The 20,336-nt window shown below is 41.7% G+C and overlaps 1 pseudogene; it reads left to right on the top strand.

Annotated features, from left to right (window-relative positions):
• Nucleotides 1–828: 828 nt before the first annotated feature.
• On the top strand, nt 829–3,069 carry LOC135524898 (hexokinase HKDC1-like; annotated as a pseudogene).
• Nucleotides 3,070–20,336: the final 17,267 nt, after the last annotated feature.

Below are 20,336 nucleotides of genomic sequence, written 5' to 3'. Positions count from 1 at the left end.
TTTCCCAAGGATGCTGGGCAGTTCTGTGGGCAGAGTTAGAGACAACACGTATAGGTCTGCAGCATAAACGGAGGAGGCAGTTTCTGTCTAACCTAGGAAATGTGATGCAAAAGAAATCAGATTGCGTGACTCATTTTGAGTTAACAGATTACATTACTAATTACCTTTATTGTCATGTAATCATTGATTCCGTTTTTTTTATTTTTTTTATCATCGATTCCTTAAAAAAAAAGTTTAAGTAATCTGACAAACCATGTTTATTTTATTGCTGTTTGACCATGTGAGTCTCTGAAATACTTCCTGCAAAATAAGCACATTAATCAGAAGACGAAAGCTTTGGGCTTCACCTTCTCTTTCACTTGTGGACAGTCCGAAGTAGCTGAGGTATTTAGTCTGAAGTATTTAGCAATGCAGCCTAGGTTAATGATTCAATCCATGTTTACTCTAGACACCTTAAATGGGAGTCTTTTCTTAATGAGCATTATCATTCCAAAAACTTCAGACAGTCTCCAATGAATTATCAATAGAACTAGTGACCTGCAAAGCCACTTACATGTGACTTAACAGTAGGTGTGAACTGCACTGACAAACATGGTCATTGTGTGACTATATATTCAGAGTGTAAGGTTTCTGCTTCATAGTGGCAGTTTTCCTCTTTGCCTGTGAACAGTGATAGGGAGATTTAACTAGTTCTTTCTCTCTTTCTCCCCCCCTCTCTCTCTCACTCACTCTCTCCGCCATCCTCCCAGGTACCCTTAGAAAGAGGCCTTAGGATTCCCACATCACGGCCTACGTTAAAATGCTGCTCTCCTTCGTGTACTGTAAGTGATGGGACAGGTGAGAGGACTGGCTACAGATTGAAGGTCTACCTTGTTATTCATAATGCGGAACATGATCATGTTATTACCATGCTAATATCCTTTATCACACTTTATTCTGAACCGTCACTGAAACAGTTTATGAGACGTTGCGGTTTAAAGTCATATAATTAGATTCAAGTTGTTTCATTCAAATTCGAGTGATTACACGTTTATTATTGCAGAGCAAGGAAAGTACTTGGCTTTGGACCTGGGAGGAACTAACTTCCGGGTACTGGTGGTGAAGATCCGGAGTGGAATACGCAAGTCTGTCCGCATGTACAACAAGATCTACGCCATCCTTCTGGAGATCATGCAGGGCACAGGAGAGGAGGTGAGGCTGCCACCGCCCCACTGAGGGGTGTACTGGAGGATCAATGAGTTATCCAGCTAACTTTGATAAACAACCAGAAATAACTATTGATTTTCTGCTTCATTAAGAAATCAAAACGTAGATATGTGTTTTGATTGTTGAGTCGATCAGCCCCATGCCCATTTCGAGCTTATCTTTCTAAAAAGTCATGTTATTTCAGAATATTTAGGCAAGTTAGCTGGCTAACTCATTTATCCTGCTTTGCAGGATACCCCTGTGGTGCCTAACCTTAACCTGACCTGATTCTCTGTTTCCAGGTGTTCAACCACGATTTCCAGTGCATCTCAGTTTTTCTGGACAATATGGGGGTGAAGAATACTCACCTCCCACTTGGTTTCACCTTGTCCTTCCCCTGCAGACAGACAGGAATCGATAAAGGTAAAAGTAGAATCGTCAAGATAAAGATCAGCAACCTTAATGCCAAAGAATGGCAGTTATTTCAATGCCCTGTCTGCTTAATCAGTGTAAGACATTCAATTATTTTTCGAGTACGTAGCCGCTTTCCATTGTAATACTTCCTTCCTTAGGGAAGTTTGGTTTGCTGGACCAAAAGGTTCAAAGCCACAGACTGTGAAGGAAGTGATGTGGTGGAAATGCTGCGAGAAGCTTATAAGAACAAGGAATGTGAGTGAAATGGAACAAGCCCTACTGTGCTCTGTAATAGCTAGTCTGTATGGAAATAACTATACTATCGCCAATTATAAAAGTATCCACAGGCCAAATGTAATATTTTGTTTCCTGTAGCAATTTGATCTCGATATTCTTGCTGTGGTGAATGACACAGCATGCACAATGATGTGTTCATATGAAGACTCCTAGTGTGAGATAGGACTCATTGCTGGTATGTAGGTTCTAGCTATTCTCAGCCCTGGTGATTTTATACTGCACTACACTAACAAAACAGTGAGATGTGTATGATCTCAGAGTGAAATGCTGCCCCCTAGGGATGAGGAGTAACGTGTGTTACATGGAGGAAATGAGAAACATTGAGATGGTGGAGTGGGACAAGGGATGGACGTGTGTAAACACAGAGTGGGTCGGTTTAGGGGAGAATGACTCCCTAGAGGACATCTGGACCAAGTTTGACAGAGAAGTAGATGAGGGGTCATTGAACAACGGCAAACAAAGTCAAGTTGTTAATATCCAGATCAGACTGACCAGGGTTTCTAAAACTATTGGTTCAGGACCCAAAGTGGGCCCTGGGCATGTGAGAGGTGGGTCGCGAGTTACTCTTCATTTGGGTTGTTGGAGGACGATTTAGGTCACGGGACAAAGGTCAATTTCTCATTTGGGTCTCGCGCTGAAAAGGTTTAAGAACCCCTGATGTAGAGGACACCCTGGTACCAGATCTGACTGAACACTTCATGCACAAAAATAATTGTATAATAATAATTTTATAACAATAATAATAATATATCATAACTTACTGTGCTACTAGAGGACACCCTGCTGCCAGGGATTGTCATTCAATTAGTTTCTTATCCATAGTTCAGTCTAAATCTAATACAAATGAATTATTCAACCATGTTAAAGAGAGATACATTATGCTTATGGGAATTTTCCCTGACCCATAATCATTTAAAAAGGCTTGATTCAAATTCTGCATGACAATGTCCCCATGTTAGTAAATAAAAAGGGCTAGACTATTGCCCTGGCAATACAGTGAAATATTGAACAATTTAAGCTTTTTTTGCATGTTGTCCAATTCATGTCATATCCTGTTCCCCCAGGTTTGAGAAGATGACCAGCGGTATGTACTTCAGGGAGATAGTGAGACAGATTCTCATCGACCAACCAGGAGAGGTCTTCTGTTCCGGGGCCACATCACAGAGCCTCTGAAGAGAGACCAAGTAGTACAGCTACTAAGGTCTGTAGTAATAGTAGACAGATCCAACGTAAATCCACATGGGAAATATAAGATTACTAAAATGAATATGTGCTTTTAATGCTGGTTTGGGTTACTTACAGTAAGTGTTTACACTTGCATAAGTGAAGTAGGCTTTCATACCAGGGTTCTCTCCATTGTGATATCATCACTTCAAACTAGAGTTTGGGAGGAGAGATGACTAGAAACGATTCGGTTGGCCTTTTTATGTGTGGATTAATTGTCGGAGTAGAGGACAACTAAAATAACAACTCAATGTTTATATCCCATGACAAATTAGCTAGCAACTGCAAGCTAGCTAAATAGGACAAATTAGCTAGCAAGTGCAAGCTAACTAGCTAAATTGCCATACATGTTTAATGCTTTTCGACCTGTCCCCAAATTAATGTCATTGGTTCAGAGTTTGTTTTGATATTTTAACCTGCGTGTCGTGATCGCGTTTGGTGAGGGGGGAAGCCGCCGCTGGCTGATCCCGCCCTGGCTTACATTCAGGGTGGGATGTAAATTCAAAAAACAAAAAAATTAGATAAAATAAAAAACAAAGTAACTCCGCCAGAGTGTCTCTTTTGGGTCACTTTTGCCGGTCCCAAACCCGGATAAAGGAGGAGGGTTGGAATTGTGACATTTAAAAAAAAAACAAGAATTAACAGAAGAAAGTTCATTTGTAGTTCTAAACATATTTAGGGTGTTTTTTACTCACTTTTTGTCTCTCCCATGACATTATTCCTCTCTCCTACAGCATCCATTACAATTACATGCACATGGCCAATTATGCAAATTAGGTGGTGACGTCATTTAACTACTTCTAGTGACTTTTAGGACAGCCAATAGCTACTTTCCTTACTGAGGAGTTGGCAACACTGCCTCCCCGTTTTGTTCTGTTTGCTGCTTCTGTATGCTTCTGTTTGGTTACTTTGGTTCTGAGTCTTCCAAAAATGTCTAAAAAACCTACCTATTCACAAAGTATCTTGATGAATCCCACAGCACACCCTCACTCCTACGTTTCTTTCATTAACATATTTACTAATGACCTGCCACTGGCTCTGAATAAAGCCTGTGGATGACTCAACACTATGCATGTCTGCTACTACAGCAAGTGAAATTAATGCAACACTTAACAAAGAGCTGCAGTCAGTTTCAGAATAGGTTGCAAGAAATAAGTTAGTCCTAAATATATCCAAAACTAAAAGCATTGTATTTGAGACAAATCATTCACTTAACAATAAACTTGTAACTAACAATGTGGAAATTTAGCAAGTTGAGGTGACTAAACTGTATTTTCTTACTAGTATAGACTTTTCTGCTTTGTTGAGGAAAGATGACTAACTATGATTTGTGGTTGTCCCACCTAGCTACCTTAAAATGAATGCACTAATTGTAAGTCGCTTTGGATAAAAGCATCTGAAATGTACTGAAATGTAAAATGTAAAATGTAGTGAATTACACCCCAGGCGTACAAGAAAATCAAGTTTGAGATTCCTCTATATTTCCCCCCAGTGACCGCTTGGCGGTACTGTATGTGCGGTCCATTCTGCTGCAGCTGCGTCTGGACAGCATACGCGATGACAGCGTCATCGTCAAGGTGGTGTGGTCCATTTTTTAAATATATTTAAAAATAATAATAACAACAAATCAATACAGGAAGAACAAGGGTGTACAGGGTGTACAATATCACATTAAACAAGGACCTTATTAAGGGACATACATAACACTTAGAATTCTAACAGCTTTTTTTGTTAGTAGAGTATTTGTCTTAAAATATAGTTCCATTTATTTTTGTAAGGTAAAAAATGTGGTGTTTTGTTTGTAAATTTACATTCATGAATATGAAATTTGGCCAAAAGAATTACATAAAATTGTTTCGTCTTATTTCTATTGTAGGTAAACAATCCAAGCAGTACATCTCTCCACAATAGTGTGAAATCTTCATAAATGTGTTCAATTATAAATCTACTGATGTCTTGCCACAGTTTCCTTACATGAATACAACGCCAAAAAAGATGCAACACTGTTTCTGGGTGGTCATTACAAAAGGAGCAATTTGAGGTGATGTTTTCCTTAAACTTCTTCATATAGTGGTTGGTAGGATAATATTTATGAATAATTTTAAAGGAAACTTCCTTAATTTTGTTAACAAGTATGTATGTGTGTGGCAACATCCAAACTTTTTTCCAAAAGATATTATCAATAGATCTGTTCCAATAAGGCACGACATAAGGTATAGATACAACATCTTGCTGAAACAAGATTCATATTGCTTTTGTTGAATGGACCAAAAGAGAAACAAATCTATCCTACTGATGAGTCAACAGGGTCAACAGAAGGTAGGCTCTGAGGGTCAGGTCTTGACACATTCCTGAATAATAAAGCAACACCTGAGGGAATGGCATCTAAAACAATTGCAAAATCTTTAGGTGTTACAGGGACCTTGTAAAGTGATAAGAATTCCTTATAACTGAGTAAAAGACCCTCTGCATTAACCAGTTGGCTCACCAATAGGATATTATTTCAGAACCAATATTCTAAAAACAAATAAGTATTTTTATACAATATATCACGATTATTCCATATATAATATCTGTGTGGAGAAAAATTATGCTTATAAATTAAGGACCATGATAAAGAAAATCTGCCGATGAAAAGCAGAGTCACTGGAACTTTGTCAATATTAGAATTGCAAACCAACATGAAGTTAAGGCCACCAAAAGTAGACAAGACATGATGAGGAATAAAATTACACATAGAAGTGGGTCTTCTTATGAATTGTTTTATCCAATTGATCTTAAAAGTAGTAAAGGTAGTAATGTCCAGAAAATTCAGCCCACCATACACATAAGTATTCGTTACAACAGTTTTCCTAATGTAATGTGTACGGTTTCTCCACAGATAGTTGAAAAGCATCTGGTCTATCTCCTTGCTTAAAGACAGAGCGCCATATGTTACCTTCAGCCTTGGTTATTAGGACTCTTCCTTTTAAAGATTAAGTCCCTCTGTAGCCATTGATTTAGTTTAATCTGTTTTTTTTATTTTTTATAAAAGGTTTAAAATTGAGTAAGCCTCTCGACTTCTGATCCTTAATAATGGTTATGCCTAAATATGTAAAGTTGAATTCAAAAGTTTACATACACCTTAGCCAAATACATTTAAACAGTTAACCATTCCTGACATTTAATTATCGTAAAAATTCCCTGTCTTAGCTCAGTTAGGATCACCGTTTATTTAAAGGATGTGAAATGTCAGAATAATAGTAGAGAGGATTATTTATTTCAGCTTTTATTTCTTTCATCACATTCCCAGTGGGTCAGAAGTTTACATACACTCAATTAGTATTTGGTAGCATTGCTTTTAAATTGTTTAACTTGCGTCAAAAATGGCAGGTTGCCTTCCACTAGCTTCCCACAATAAGTTGGGTGAATTTTGGCCCATTTCTCCTGACAGAGCTGGTGTAACTGAGTCAGGTTTGTAGGCCTCCTTGCTCGAACACACTTTTTCAGTTCTGCCCAAACATTTTCTATAGGATTGAGGTCAGGGCTTTGTGATGGCCACTCCAATACCTTGACTTTGTTGTCCTTAAGCCATTTTGCCACAACTTTGGAAGTATGCTTGGGGTCATTGTCCATTTTGAAGACCCATTTGCGACCAAGCTTTAACTTCCTGGCTGGTCTTGAGATTTTGCTTCAATATATCCACAAAATGTTCTCCTCCTCATGATGCCATCTATTTTTTGAAGGGCACCAGTCCCTCCTGCAGCAAAGCACCCCCACAACATGATGCTGCCACCTCCATGCTTCACTGTTGGGATGGTGTTCTTAGGCTTGCAAACCTCCCCCATTTTCATCCAAACATAACGATGGTCATTATGACCAAACAGTTCTACTTCTGTTTTATCAGACCAGAGGACATTTTTCCGAAAAGTACGATCTTTGTCCCCATGTGCAGTTGCACACCGTAGTCTGGCATTTTTATGGTGGTTTTGGAGCAGTGGCTTCTTCCTTGCTGTGCGGCCTTTCAGGTTATTTCGATATAGGACTTATTTAACTGTCGATATAGATACTTTTGTACCTGTTTCCTCCAGCATCTTCACAAGGTCATTTGCTGTTGTTCTGGGATTGATTTGCACTTCTTGCACCAAAGTACGTTCATCTCGAGGAGACAAAATGTGTCTCCTTCCTGAGCGGTATGACGGCTGCGCGGTCCCATGGTGTTTATACTTGCGTACTATTGTTTGTACAGATGAACGTGGTACCTTCAGGCGTTTGGAAATTGCTGCCAAGGATGAACCAGACTTATGTATGTCTACCTTTTTTTCTGAGGTCTTGGCTGATTTCTTTTGATTTTCCATTGTCGTCAAGCAAAGAGACACTGAGTTTGAAGGTAGGCCTTTAAATACATCTACAGGTACACCTCCAATTGACTCAAATGATGTCAATTAGCCTATCAAAAGCTTCTAAAGCCATGACATCATTTTCTGGAATTTTCCAAGCTGTTTAAAGGCACAGTCAACTTAGTGTATGTAAACTTCTGACCCACTGGAATTGTGATACAGTGAATTATAAGTGAAATAATCTGTCTGTAAACAATTGTTGGTAAAATTACTTGTGTCATGCACATAGTAGATGTCCTAACCGACTTGCCAAAACTATAGTTTGTTAACAAGAAATTTGTGGAGTGGTTGAAAAACAAGTTTTAATGACTCCAACCTAAGTGTATGTAAACTTCCGACTTCAACTGTAAGTTCTTCTTTCACTGGAATACCATAATATGAAGGTTTCACACAATCTTTGACAGCTATGAGTTCACATTTATTAATGTTAAGATATAGACCAGACGCTTTGGAAAAGGATTGTGTCACATTGGTCAATATGGGTATTTGGTTAGCATCTTTCAGAAAAAAATGTAGTTTCGTCAGCCAGCTGGCTTATAATTTATTTTCCAGCTATGGAAAACCTTGTACAGGACTATTATTTAAATAATTTGTGAGAAGTTGGGTGATTAATAAAAACAGATACAGAGAGATAGGACAACCAAGCCCAATTCCTCTCTTTAACTCAAATCTAGATGAGGTGCCATATTTCAAGTTGATAGAGCTGTTACCATTTGTATAGAGAGTCTTAATAGCCTTACAGAAAAAAATCCCCAAAGCTACATTTCTTAAGGGAGTGGAAGAGGAACTGATGCTCTACTGTGTCAAATGCTTTATTTAAAAAAACTACAAATAATATGAAGCTATCCTCAGTTATTAGGTCTGAGTAGTCAAGTAGGTCTAATACTAGTCTGATATTGTTAGAAATATGTTTGTTCCTCATAAAGCCAGACTGTGTTTCATCAATGATTGCATCCAGGACTTCTTTCATTATTTTTGCAAGTAGTACGGTTAATATCTTATAGTCATTATTAAGAAGACAAATTGGACACCAGTTATCGATGAACAGCACTTCTTTTTTAGGCTTAGGTATCAGTGTTATTAACCCCTGACTCATTGTAGGAGGGAGAACATTGTTTTTAATACTCTCTAAAAAGACTTCAAATAGGAAGGGAGCTACTTGTTCAGAATTTTTTTTGTAAAATTCTGAGGTAATTCCATCAACATCTGGTGATTTATTGTTCTTTAGATGTTTGATAGACTCTATAATCTCTTCAATGTTGATGGGTTCATCACACTGTTTAGATTCTTTATCACTGATAGAGAGAACATTATTTAGTGAGTCAAAAAAACATATCTGTGGATTCCTGATAGTAAGTAGATCTATACAATTTCCTGTAACAATTGCTACAATATTTAGCAATTCATTTTTGGTCATGTGTAATAACACCATCAATGTTTAACTTGTGGATAGTGTTACTTGTAGAGTGAAATTGCTCAAGTCTAAAGAAATAGGATGAATTCTTTTCTCCCTCCTCAATCCATTTTTTCCTAGGTCTAATAATGTCTCCTTCTGCTTTTACTCTCTATATATTATCCAGTTTATCTATATATTATCAATTTTATTTCATCTCATATTATATTAAATAAATTGGATAATATATTAAATAAATTGGATAATATATATATATATATTATCCAGTTTATTTAATCTATATATATTATCCAGTTTATTTTGCAACTCAATCAGTTTCATCTTCTCCTCCCAGAGAGGTCGGCTGGGGACCTCTGAGAAAGGGAAGTGTGTGTGGTACATTGTCTCCACCTGGTGGCCACCGTTGTCGACACAATCCGATAGAACCGTGGGCCGAACCAAATGAACATCACTGTGGGGGTGAACGGAACGCGCTACAAGCTGCATCCACATTGTGTAGTCTCCAGGGGCAAGAGAATTTTCGATTTCACAGGATTATAAATTATACTTGTGTCGTTTAATTGGTATAAAGAAAGAATAGGATATAATATTTCTGGTCAGATGAGACACAGCAAGGAAAGACTAATCAAACCTCTCGGGGCAGCATGTGGTCAGGAGTCAAACGAACACGAAGGTTGCAGTAAAACACTTAAAAAGACACACCCTATCCCCTCAAATTAAGTGGAGACTTCTGATGACGTATCATGACGTCTGACAAGTATACACTTGCAAGGCAAGGGGCGAGGAAGAATTGATTCGGTCATTATTTTACATTCACCATTGTTGCATTGTTAACGTGGCTAGAAGAGCTTAGTGAGATAACCAACAACTCACATTAAAACAAATTGTGTTGCAATTCCCGAACAATCATCAACATGCCTAAAAGAAAGAGTGCTTCCAAGGGAGATGAGCCTGCAAGACGTTCAGCACGTTTGTCTTCAAGACCTGCGCCCAAACCCAAAAAAAGAGCCGCACCCAAAAAGCCAGTCAAAGGAAAGAAGGCAGCTGAGAACGGTGATGCCAAGGCTGAGGCGAAGGTTGAAGCCGCTGGAGACGCCAAATGAAGAACTGTTTGAAGTTGTGATCATTATGTGTACTTGGTGACTGTACTGTTAAAATAAGTATTTTTTGTAATATTAAAAGATATAATTTATAGTTCATTGTGGGCTTACATTTGACGTAAATGAAGCTATTCCAAGGGGTTGCCACGTTCATATCCATTTTATGCCTTGTTTAAATGAATACCGTCCATATCCAGTCAAAGTTTTAAAAACCAACAACAAAAAACTTCTAAACCTGTTTTTTTTTTTTACTGCTGAATGTTATTTTCCTATATACATCCAAACATTAAAAGGCAGCTAAAGTGTGTTTAAAATGTTTAAGAGGAATAGGGTTTTTGCCACTCCTTTTCGTTTTGTATTGTACAAGTAGTATGAATTAATTACATACCAAATGTTTTGAATCAACATCAGATCTTCTCATTCAGGAGACAAAAGACACCGTTTGAAAGTAATCACTAACTTGTATTAGGTCAACACACAAAATTAAAAATGTGAACTTAATCATTTGTTCTATTGTTTATTTTATTAAATTGTTCTGTAAAAACAGTGGAAAGAGCTATTGTGATGCCTATGACATTTGAAATGTTCTTAAATAAAATGATAAAAAGGAGAGAGGGAAAAAAAGGGTCGAGGAAGGAAATAATGATTTTTAAAAGGGTCACCATTGGCCGGAAATTCGTCACTCGTTCATCCCGCGATGATAGTTTTCAGCCACAGGTAGCGTGTGGATGCTTTATATGCACTACAGTCAATTATGAGTGCATGTCTACTTATATTAGATATATAATTATTAATATACGCCTACTGTATGATAGCGAGCAAATTAATTAACTATCTGACGTTAGCCTGCCTAGCTGGAACTTCTGAAGAAGGAATATGTTTTATTTCTACCATTTCCGAAAGATAACCAAAACATATTTACTTTTTACGAGACGTGTTTGTGCCGTTGTGTGCACTATTAGCACAATTTCTAATGTATTTGCATTCGTTTTTACTTACACTTGTATGTTGACTTCTCTATTGATGTTGTTTTTAAGTATTCGCAGACTTTTCTTAGCGGATGTACAATCGTCGAGAATTGAATTATGGGGAGTTTCAGGCCCTGGAGTGAAGATGATTGTAAACGAGGGCTGAGGGGCTTACGTTTCAAACTTCCCTTGCTTGGCTAATCATTTGGACTGCCCTCCAAGATAACGTGGATCCCACTTAGGGCATAAGGTGAGGGTGTGTCTTTTATGAGTTTGAACCACAGGCCGAGTCCAGACTTTGACAACTTGTAGTCAGGAGTCAAACTCTCTGAGGACCTAGTCCAGACAATATATATATTTGTATTTATTATGGATCCACCTTAAGTTGCCAAGGCAGCAGCTACTCTTCCTGGGGTCCAGCAACATCAGGGCAGTTATATACAGTGAAAAATATTACATAACATTACATTTCATAACACTTTACCCTATACATTTAGTGTTCCCTCAGGCTACTATCACATATTCACAATACAACATCCATGTGTACGTGTGTGTAAAGTGCGTGTCTTATCATGTGTGTCTGTGCCTGTGTGTGTCTCTTCACAGTCCCTGCTGTTCCATAAGGTGTATTTTCATCTGTTTTTCAAATCTGATTCTACTAGTTCAGTGGTTCCCAAATGCTTTATAGTCCCGTAGCCCTTCAAACATTCAACCTCCAGCTGCGTACCCCCTCTAGCAGCCGGGTCAGAGCACTCTTAAATGTTGTTTTTTGCCATCATTTTAAGCCCGTAAACTCACCACGGGTTAATGAAAGGGTGTGCATGAAAGGATGCACATAACTCTGCAATTTTGGGTTGTATTGGAGAGAGTCTCAATATTAAATCATTTTCCACACACAGTCTGAGTTTGTATTTAGTTTTCATGCTAGTGATGGTGTCATCGCTTTCACACTCCCACATACTGAATGGTCACTGCAAGTTCAACATGCCACCTCATGGCAAATCAAATTTATTTATATAGCCCTTCGTACATCAGCTGATATCTCAAAGTGCTGTACAGAGACCCAGCCTAAAACCCCAAACAGCAGATGTAGAAGCACGGTGGCTAGGAAAAACTCCCTAGAAAGGACAAAACCTAGGAAGAAACCTAGAGAGGAATCAGGCTATGTGGGGTGGCCAGTCCTCTTCTGGCTGTGCCGGGTGGAGATTATAACAGAACATGGCCAAGATGTTCAAATGTTCATAAATGACTAGCATGGTCAAATAATAATAATCACAGGCAGAACAGTTGAAAATGGAGCAGCAGCACGGCCAGGTGGACTGGGGACAGCAAGGAGTCATCATGTCAGGTAGTCCTGAGGCATGATCCTAGGGCTCAGGTCCTCCTCCTCTGAGAGAGAGAATTAGAGAGAGCATACTTAAATTCACACAGGACACCGGATAGGACAGGAGAAGTACTCCACATATAACAAACTGACCCTAGCCCCCCGACACATAAACTACTGCAGCATAAATACTGGAGGCTGAGACAGGAGGGGTCAGGACACACTGTGGCCCCATCCGATGACACCCCGGACAGGGCCAAACAGGAAGGATATAACCCCACCCACTTTGCCAAAGCACAGCCCCCACACCACTAGAGGGATATCTTCAACCACCAACTTACCATCCTGAGACAAGGCCGAGTATAGCCCACAAAGATCTCCGCCACGGCACAACCCAAGGGGGGGGCTTCAACCCAGACAGGAAGATCACATCAGTGACTCAACCCACTCAAGTGATGCAAAGAACTCTCTGAGGATCTGAAAAAAAGAATTGTTGCTCTACATAAAGATGGCCTGGGCTATAAGAAGATTGCCAAGACCCTGAAACTGAGCTGCAGCACGGTGGCCAAGACCATACAGCAGTTTAACTGGACAGGTTCCACTCAGAACAGGCCTCGCCATGGTCGACCAAAGAAGTTGAGTGCACGTGCTCAGCGTCATATCCAGAGGTTGTCTTTGGGAAATAGACGTATGAGTGCTGCCAGCATTGCTGCAGAGGTTGAAGGGGTGGGGGGTCAGCCTGTCAGTGCTCAGACCATACGCCGTACACTGCATCAAATTGGTCTGCATGGCTGTCGTCCCAGAAGGAAGCCTCTTCTAAAGATGATGCACAAGAAAGGCCGCAAACAGTTTGCTGAAGACAAGCAGACTAAGGACATGGATTACTGGAACCAAATCAAATTTTATTTGTCACATACACATGGTTAGCAGATGTTAATGCGAGTGTAGCGAAATGCTTGTGCTTCTAGTTCCGACAATGCAGTAATAACCAACAAGTAATCTAACTAACAATTCCTAAACTACTGTCTTATTCACAGTGTAAGGGGATAAAGAATATGTACATAAGGATATATGAATGAGTGATGGTACAGAGCAGCATAGGCAAGATACAGTAGATTGTATTGAGTACAGTATATACATATGAGATGAGTATGTAAACAAAGTGGCATAGTTAAAGTGGCTAGTGATACATGTATTACATAAGGATGCAGTCGATGATATAGAGTACAGTATATACGTATGCATATGAGATAAATAATGTAGGGTAAGTAACATTATATAAGGTAGCATTGTTTAAAGTGGCTAGTGATATATTTACATCATTTCCCATCAATTCCCATTATTAAAGTGGCTGGAGTTGAGTCAGTGTCAGTGTGTTGGCAGCAGCCACTCAATGTTAGTGGTGGCTGTTTAACAGTCTGATGGCCTTGAGATAAGAAGCTGTTTTTCAGTCTCTCAGTCCCAGCTTTGATGCACCTGTACTGACCACGCCTTCTGGATGATAGCGGGGTGAACAGGCAGTGGCTCGGGTGGTTGATGTCCTTGATGATCTTTATGGCCTTCCTGTAACATCGGGTGGTGTAGGTGTCCTGGAGGGCAGGTAGTTTGCCCCCGGTGATGCGTTGTGCAGACCTCACTACCCTCTGGAGAGCCTTACGGTTGAGGGCGGAGCAGTTGCCGTACCAGGCGGTGATACAGCCCGCCAGGATGCTCTCGATTGTGCATCTGTAGAAGTTTGTGAGTGCTTTTGGTGACAAGCCGAATTTCTTCAGCCTCCTGAGGTTGAAGAGGCGCTGCTGCGCCTTCTTCACGATGCTGTCTGTGTGAGTGGACCAATTCAGTTTGTCTGTGATGTGTATGCCGAGGAACTTAAAACTTGCTACTCTCTCCACTACTGTTCCATCGATGTGGATAGGGGGGTGTTCCCTCTGCTGCTTCCTGAAGTCCACAATCATCTCCTTAGTTTTGTTGACGTTGAGTGTGAGGTTATTTTCCTGACACCACACTCCGAGGGCCCTCACCTCCTCCCTGTAGGCCGTCTCGTCGTTGTTGGTAATCAAGCCTACCACTGTTGTGTCGTCCGCAAACTTGATGATTGAGTTGGAGGCGTGCGTGGCCACGCAGTCGTGGGTGAACAGGGAGTACAGGAGAAGGCTCAGAACGCACCCTTGTGGGGCCCCAGTGTTGAGGATCAGCGGGGAGGAGATGTTGTTACCTACCCTCACCACCTGGGGGCGGCCCGTCAGGAAGTCCAGTACCCAGTTGCACAGGGCGGGGTCGAGACCCAGGGTCTCGAGCTTGATGACGAGCTTGGAGGGTACAATGGTGTTGAATGCCGACCTGTAGTCGATGAACAGCATTCTCACATAGGTATTCCTCTTGTCCAGATGGGTTAGGGCAGTGTGCAGTGTGGTTGAGATTGCATCGTCTGTGGACCTATTTGGGCGGTAAGCAAATTGGAGTGGGTCTAGGGTGTCAGGTAGGGTGGAGGTGATATGGTCCTTGACTAGTCTCTCAAAGCACTTCATGGAAGTGAGTGCTACGGGGCGGTAGTTGTTTAGCTCAGTTACCTTAGCTTTCTTGGGAACAGGAACAATGGTGGCCCTCTTGAAGCATGTGGGAACAGCATACTGGTATAGGGATTGATTGCATATGTCCGTAAACACACCAGCCAGCTGGTCTGCGCATGCTCTGAGGGCGCGGCCGGGGATGCCGTCTGGGCCTGCAGCCTTGCGAGGGTTAACAGGTTTAAATGTTTTACTCACCTCGGCTGCAGTGAAGGAGAGACCGCATGTTTCCGTTGCAGGCCGTGTCAGTGGCACTGTATTGTCCTCAAAGCGGGCAAAAAAGTTATTTAGTCTGCCTGGGAGCAAGACATCCTGGTCCGTGACTGGGCTGGATTTCTTCCTGTAGTCCGTGATTGACTGTAGACCCTGCCACATACTTCTTGTGTCTGAGCCGTTGAATTGAGATTCTACTTTGTCTCTGTACTGGCGCTTAGCTTGTTTGATAGCCTTACGGAGGGAATAGCTGCACTGTTTGTATTCAGTCATGTTACCAGACACCTTGCCCTGATTGAAAGCAGTGGTTCGCGCTTTCAGTTTCACGCGAATGCTGCCATCAATCCACGGTTTCTGGTTAGGGAATGTTTTAATCGTTGCTATGGGAACGACATCTTCAACGCACGTTCTAATGAACTCGCACACCGAATCAGTGTATTCGTCAATGTTGTTATCTGACGCAATACGAAACATGTCCCAGTCCACGTGATGGAAGCAGTCTTGGAGTGTGGAGTCAGCTTGGTCGGACCAGCGTTGGACAGACCTCAGCGTGGGAGCTTCTTTTTTTAGTTTTTGTCTGTAGGCAGGTATCAGCAAAATGGAGTCGTGGTCAGCTTTTCCGAAAGGGGGGCGGGGCAGGGCCTTATAAGCATCGCGGAAGTTAGAGTAACAGTGATCCAAGGTTTTTCCACCCCTGGTTGCGCAATCGATATGCTGATAAAATTTAGGGAGTCTTGGTTTCAGATTAGCCTTGTTAAAATCCCCAGCAACAATGAATGCAGCCTCCGGATAAATGGTTTCCAGTTTGCAAAGAGTTAAATAAAGTTCGTTCAGAGCCATCGATGTGTCTGCTTGGGGGGGGATATATACGGCTGTGATTATAATTGAAGAGAATTCTCTTGGTAGATAATGCGGTCTACATTTGATTGTGAGGAATTCTAAATCAGGTGAACAGAAGGATTTGAGTTCCTGTATGTTTCTTTCATCGCACCATGCCTCGTTAGCCATAAGGCATACACCCCCACCCCTCTTCTTACCAGAAAGGTGTTTGTTTCTGTCGGCGCGATGCGTGGAGAAACCCGTTGGCTGCACCGCTTCGGATAGCGTCTCTCCAGTGAGCCATGTTTCCGTGAAGCACAGAACGTTACAGTCTCTGATGTCCCTCTGGAATGCTACCCTTGCTCAGATTTCATCAACCTTGTTGTCAAGAGACTGGACACTGGCAAGAAGAATGCTAGGAAGTGGGGCACGATGTGCCCGTCTCCGTAGTCTGACCAGAAGACCGCCTCGTTTCCCTCTTTTTCGAAGTCGTTTTTTTGGGTCGCTGCATGCGATCCATTCCGTTGTCCTGTTTGTAAGGTAGAACACAGGATCCGCGTCGCGAAAAACATATTCTTGGTCGTACTGATGGTGAGTTGACGCTGATCTTATATACAGTAGTTCTTCTCGACTGTATGTAATGAAACCTAAGATGACCTGGGGTACTAATGTAAGAAATAACACGTAAAAAAAAACAAAAAACTGCATAGTTTCCTAGGAACGCGAAGCGAGGCGGCCATCTCTGTCGGCGCCGGAAATATCCCTCCCCCTATACCCGCTCAACCCACACACTCCCCCATGAACCATGTCCTGTGGTCTGATGAGACCAAGCTAAAGTTATTTGGTTCAGATGGTGTCAAGCGTGTGTGGCGGCAACCAGGTGAGGAGTACAAAGACAAGTGTGTCTTGCCTACAATCAAGCATGGTGGTGGGAGTGTCATTATCTGGGGCTGCATGAGTGCTGCCTGCACTGGGGAGCTACAGTTCAATGAGGGAACCGTGAATGCCAACATGTACTGTGACATACTGAAGCAGAGCATGATCCCCTCCCTTCGGAGACTGGGCCGCAGGGCAGTATTCCAACATGATAACGACCCCAAACACACCTCCAAGATGTCCACTGCCTTGCTAAAGAAGCTGAGGGTAAAGGTGATGGACTGGTCAAGCATGTCTCCAGACCTAAACCCTATTGAGCATCTGTGGGGCATCCTCAAACGGAAGGTGGAGGAGTGCAAGGTCTCTAACATCCACCAGCTCCGTGATGTCATCATGGAGGAGTGGAAGAGGACTCCAGTGGCAACCTGTGAAGCTCTGGTGAACTCCATGCCGAAGAGAGTTAAGGCAGTGCTGGAAAATGATGGTGGCCACACAAAATATTCACACTCTGGGCCCTATTTGGACATTTTCACTTAGGGGTGTACTCACTTTTGTTGCACTCACTACTTTACATTGTAGCAAAGCATCATTTCTTCAATGTTGTCACATGAAAAGATATACTCAAATGATTACAAAAATGTGAGGGGTGTACTAACTTTTGTGATATACTGTAGGTACGTGGTTGCAAAGGGCATCAGTGTCTTAACAGCGCGATTTGCCAAGTCAGGATACTGAGCGCAGACAAATCCAGAAATCTGGCAGTGGCTTTTAATTTAAATTCAATTTTCACAGAACCGCTTGTTGCAATTTCGATGAGGCTCTCTTGTTCAGATATCGGTAAGTGGACTGGAGGCAGAGCATGAAAGGGATAACAAACCAGTTGTTTATGTCATCCGTTTCAGGAAAGTACCTGGGTAATTGCGCACCCAACTCAGGTGCTTCGCTTTATCACATTTGACATTGTCCGTAAGATTGAGTTCATTTGCACACAAAAAAATGATACCATGATGGAAAGCCCTGTGTGTTGCCCTTGTTAATCCAGACAGAGAGGGGCTCCAACTTCTTAATCATAGCCTCAATTTTGTCCCGCACATTGAATATAGTTGCAGAGAGTCCCTGTAATCCTAGATTCAGATCATTCAGGTAGGCCAGTCGTGTGAGAAACTCATCATCATGCAAGTGCTCAGACCAGTGAAAATTAGTAGTAAGTAAAGAAAACTTTAAGCTCATTTATCAATTAAAAAAAAAGCGTGTCAATACTTTGTCCCTTGATAACCAGCGCACTTCTGTATGTTGTAAAAGCATTACGTGGTCGCTGCCCTTTCACTGCATAGTGCAGAAAATACACGAGAGATCAGGGGCCTTGCTTCAACAAAGTTAACCATTTTCACTGTAGTGTGCAAAATCTCTTTCAAGCTGTCAGGCATTTCTTTGGCAGCAAGAGCCTCTCAGTGGATGCTGCAGTGAACCCAAGTGGCGTCGGGAGCAACTGCTTGCACGCGCGTTACCACTCCACTATGTCTCGCTGTCATGGCTTTTGCACCATCAGTACAGATACCAACACATCTTGACCACTGAAGTCCATTTGATGTCACAAAGCTTTCCAGTACTTTACAAATATCTTCACCTGTTGTACTGGTTTCCAGTGGTTTGCAGAAGAGGATATCTTCCTTAATTGGCCCTCACAAAAATGTAATGGACATATAGCTCACCATATAAAAACGCTTCTAGCCCCTTCTTATTTATGGTATTATACATCTTACTTTATTTTTCAAATTGGCATGTTTTGTTTCTAAATGTCTGTGCAAGAGTGAAGGTTTCATCGAGTTGTGAGATAGTACTTTTGCACATATAACACACTGTGGCTGAGGAAAGGCACTACTCCCAATATAAGTGAACTCGAAATCAGTGTTGTTGTCATCATATTTGCGCCTCTTCGATGTCCGAATGTCCCTCTCTGTTCGGTGCTTTCCCAGGTAAGGGGGCAGTAGCTCTTTGGCTGCATCAGATTCACAACTGTCAGTGTCCATGCTAGCTGGGCTAACAACAAATGTAGAATTACTGATGCTAGCATTGGATGTGCTCGTGGAAGCAGAACTTGTGTTGTTGACAGGTGCAGGTGTAGCACTGCTGGTAGTAGCAGTACTACCAGTAGAGCTGGTATGTGTCTCTATGGACTCGGGCCTTACTTTTTTTTTACCATTTATCAATTTTCGAGCAAACGGAATGAGCAGTAGCTACGTTTGGCTACATACGGACCTTTAGTGGAATTCCCACGAGAGAGTAACGGTTAATGTTATTAGATGTTAATTATTTGACTACGCTAGCTGTATTTGACATTGTGTTGTTATTTCGATGAACACTAGATGGTTTAATTTTATTTTTGGCAGTGAAACGAGGCTACTCGGGCAAGAAAAAAACCTCACCCAAATGTGTAGCCCAGTTGGAAAATATAAATGGACTATATTTTTTTATTTGGCTTACCCCCGACGGCATTGCACGCACCCCAGTTTGGGAATAACTGTACTAGTTGCATCAGTTACCTGATGTGGAATAGAGTTCCACATAGCCACGGCTTTATGTAGTACTGCGCGCCTCCCATAGACTTCATTTGGGGATTGTGAAGAGACCTTTGGTGGCATGTCTTGTGGGGTATGCATGGTTGTCTGAGCTGTGTGCTGGTAGTTTAAACAGACACCACGGTACATTCAGCATGTCTACACTTTTTACAAAAACAAGTAGTGATGAACTCAATCTCTCTGTTTTGTCTCTTATTGCTCAAATAAACAGCAAACCTGGTTTATGCTGCCTCTGACTCTGGTCCCCTGAGGTGCGGTCCTGTCTCAACGTTCTCCCATGGATCAGAAGCTTCATCCTTGTGCCTTGTCCCGCAAGCTCTCACCTGCAGAGAGAAATGTTGACGTTGGCAACCGGGAACTTGACTGTTAAGCTGGCTCTTGAGGAGTGGCGTCACTGGTTAGAGGGTTCAGTTCTTCCCTTCATTGTGTGGACAGATCATGAAAATCTAGCCTCCATCCAGACCGCCAAACGTCCCAACTCTCGGCGGGCCAGATGGGCATTGTTTTTTGGAAGATTCAACTTCACACTCACTTATCGCCCTGGATCTAAGAATACCAAGCCTGATGCCGTCTCTCGTCAGATCACTGCAGACAACAAAAGTTCAGAGCCTGAGACCATTATGCCTTCCTCCTGCATCGTTGCTGCCATCTCTTTGGAGATTGAGTCCCGTGTTCGCAGGCTCAGCTAAACCAGCCTGATCCTAGAAACAGCTCTTGTAAGGATGTGTTTGTGCCAGATTCAGTTCGTTCTGAGGTTCTTCAGTGGGCTCATTCTATTCACCTCATTTCTGCAGCATTAGTAAAGATGTCATGTGCTGTTTGTAACTAACCTGGTAGGTTGACTGATAACCTGAACCATGTTGCAGGCACTAGTTATAGTTTGAAGCTTTTTCTTTAGTGGGCAGCTTGATGAAAGCCAGTCAATATTTAAATCACCCAGAAAATATACCTCGCTGTTGATGTCACATACATTATCA

Source organism: Oncorhynchus masou, chromosome 31 (assembly GCF_036934945.1).
Source record: "Oncorhynchus masou masou isolate Uvic2021 chromosome 31, UVic_Omas_1.1, whole genome shotgun sequence".
NCBI lineage: Eukaryota > Metazoa > Chordata > Actinopteri > Salmoniformes > Salmonidae > Oncorhynchus > Oncorhynchus masou.
This window is presented reverse-complemented; position numbering and strand designations above follow the sequence as displayed.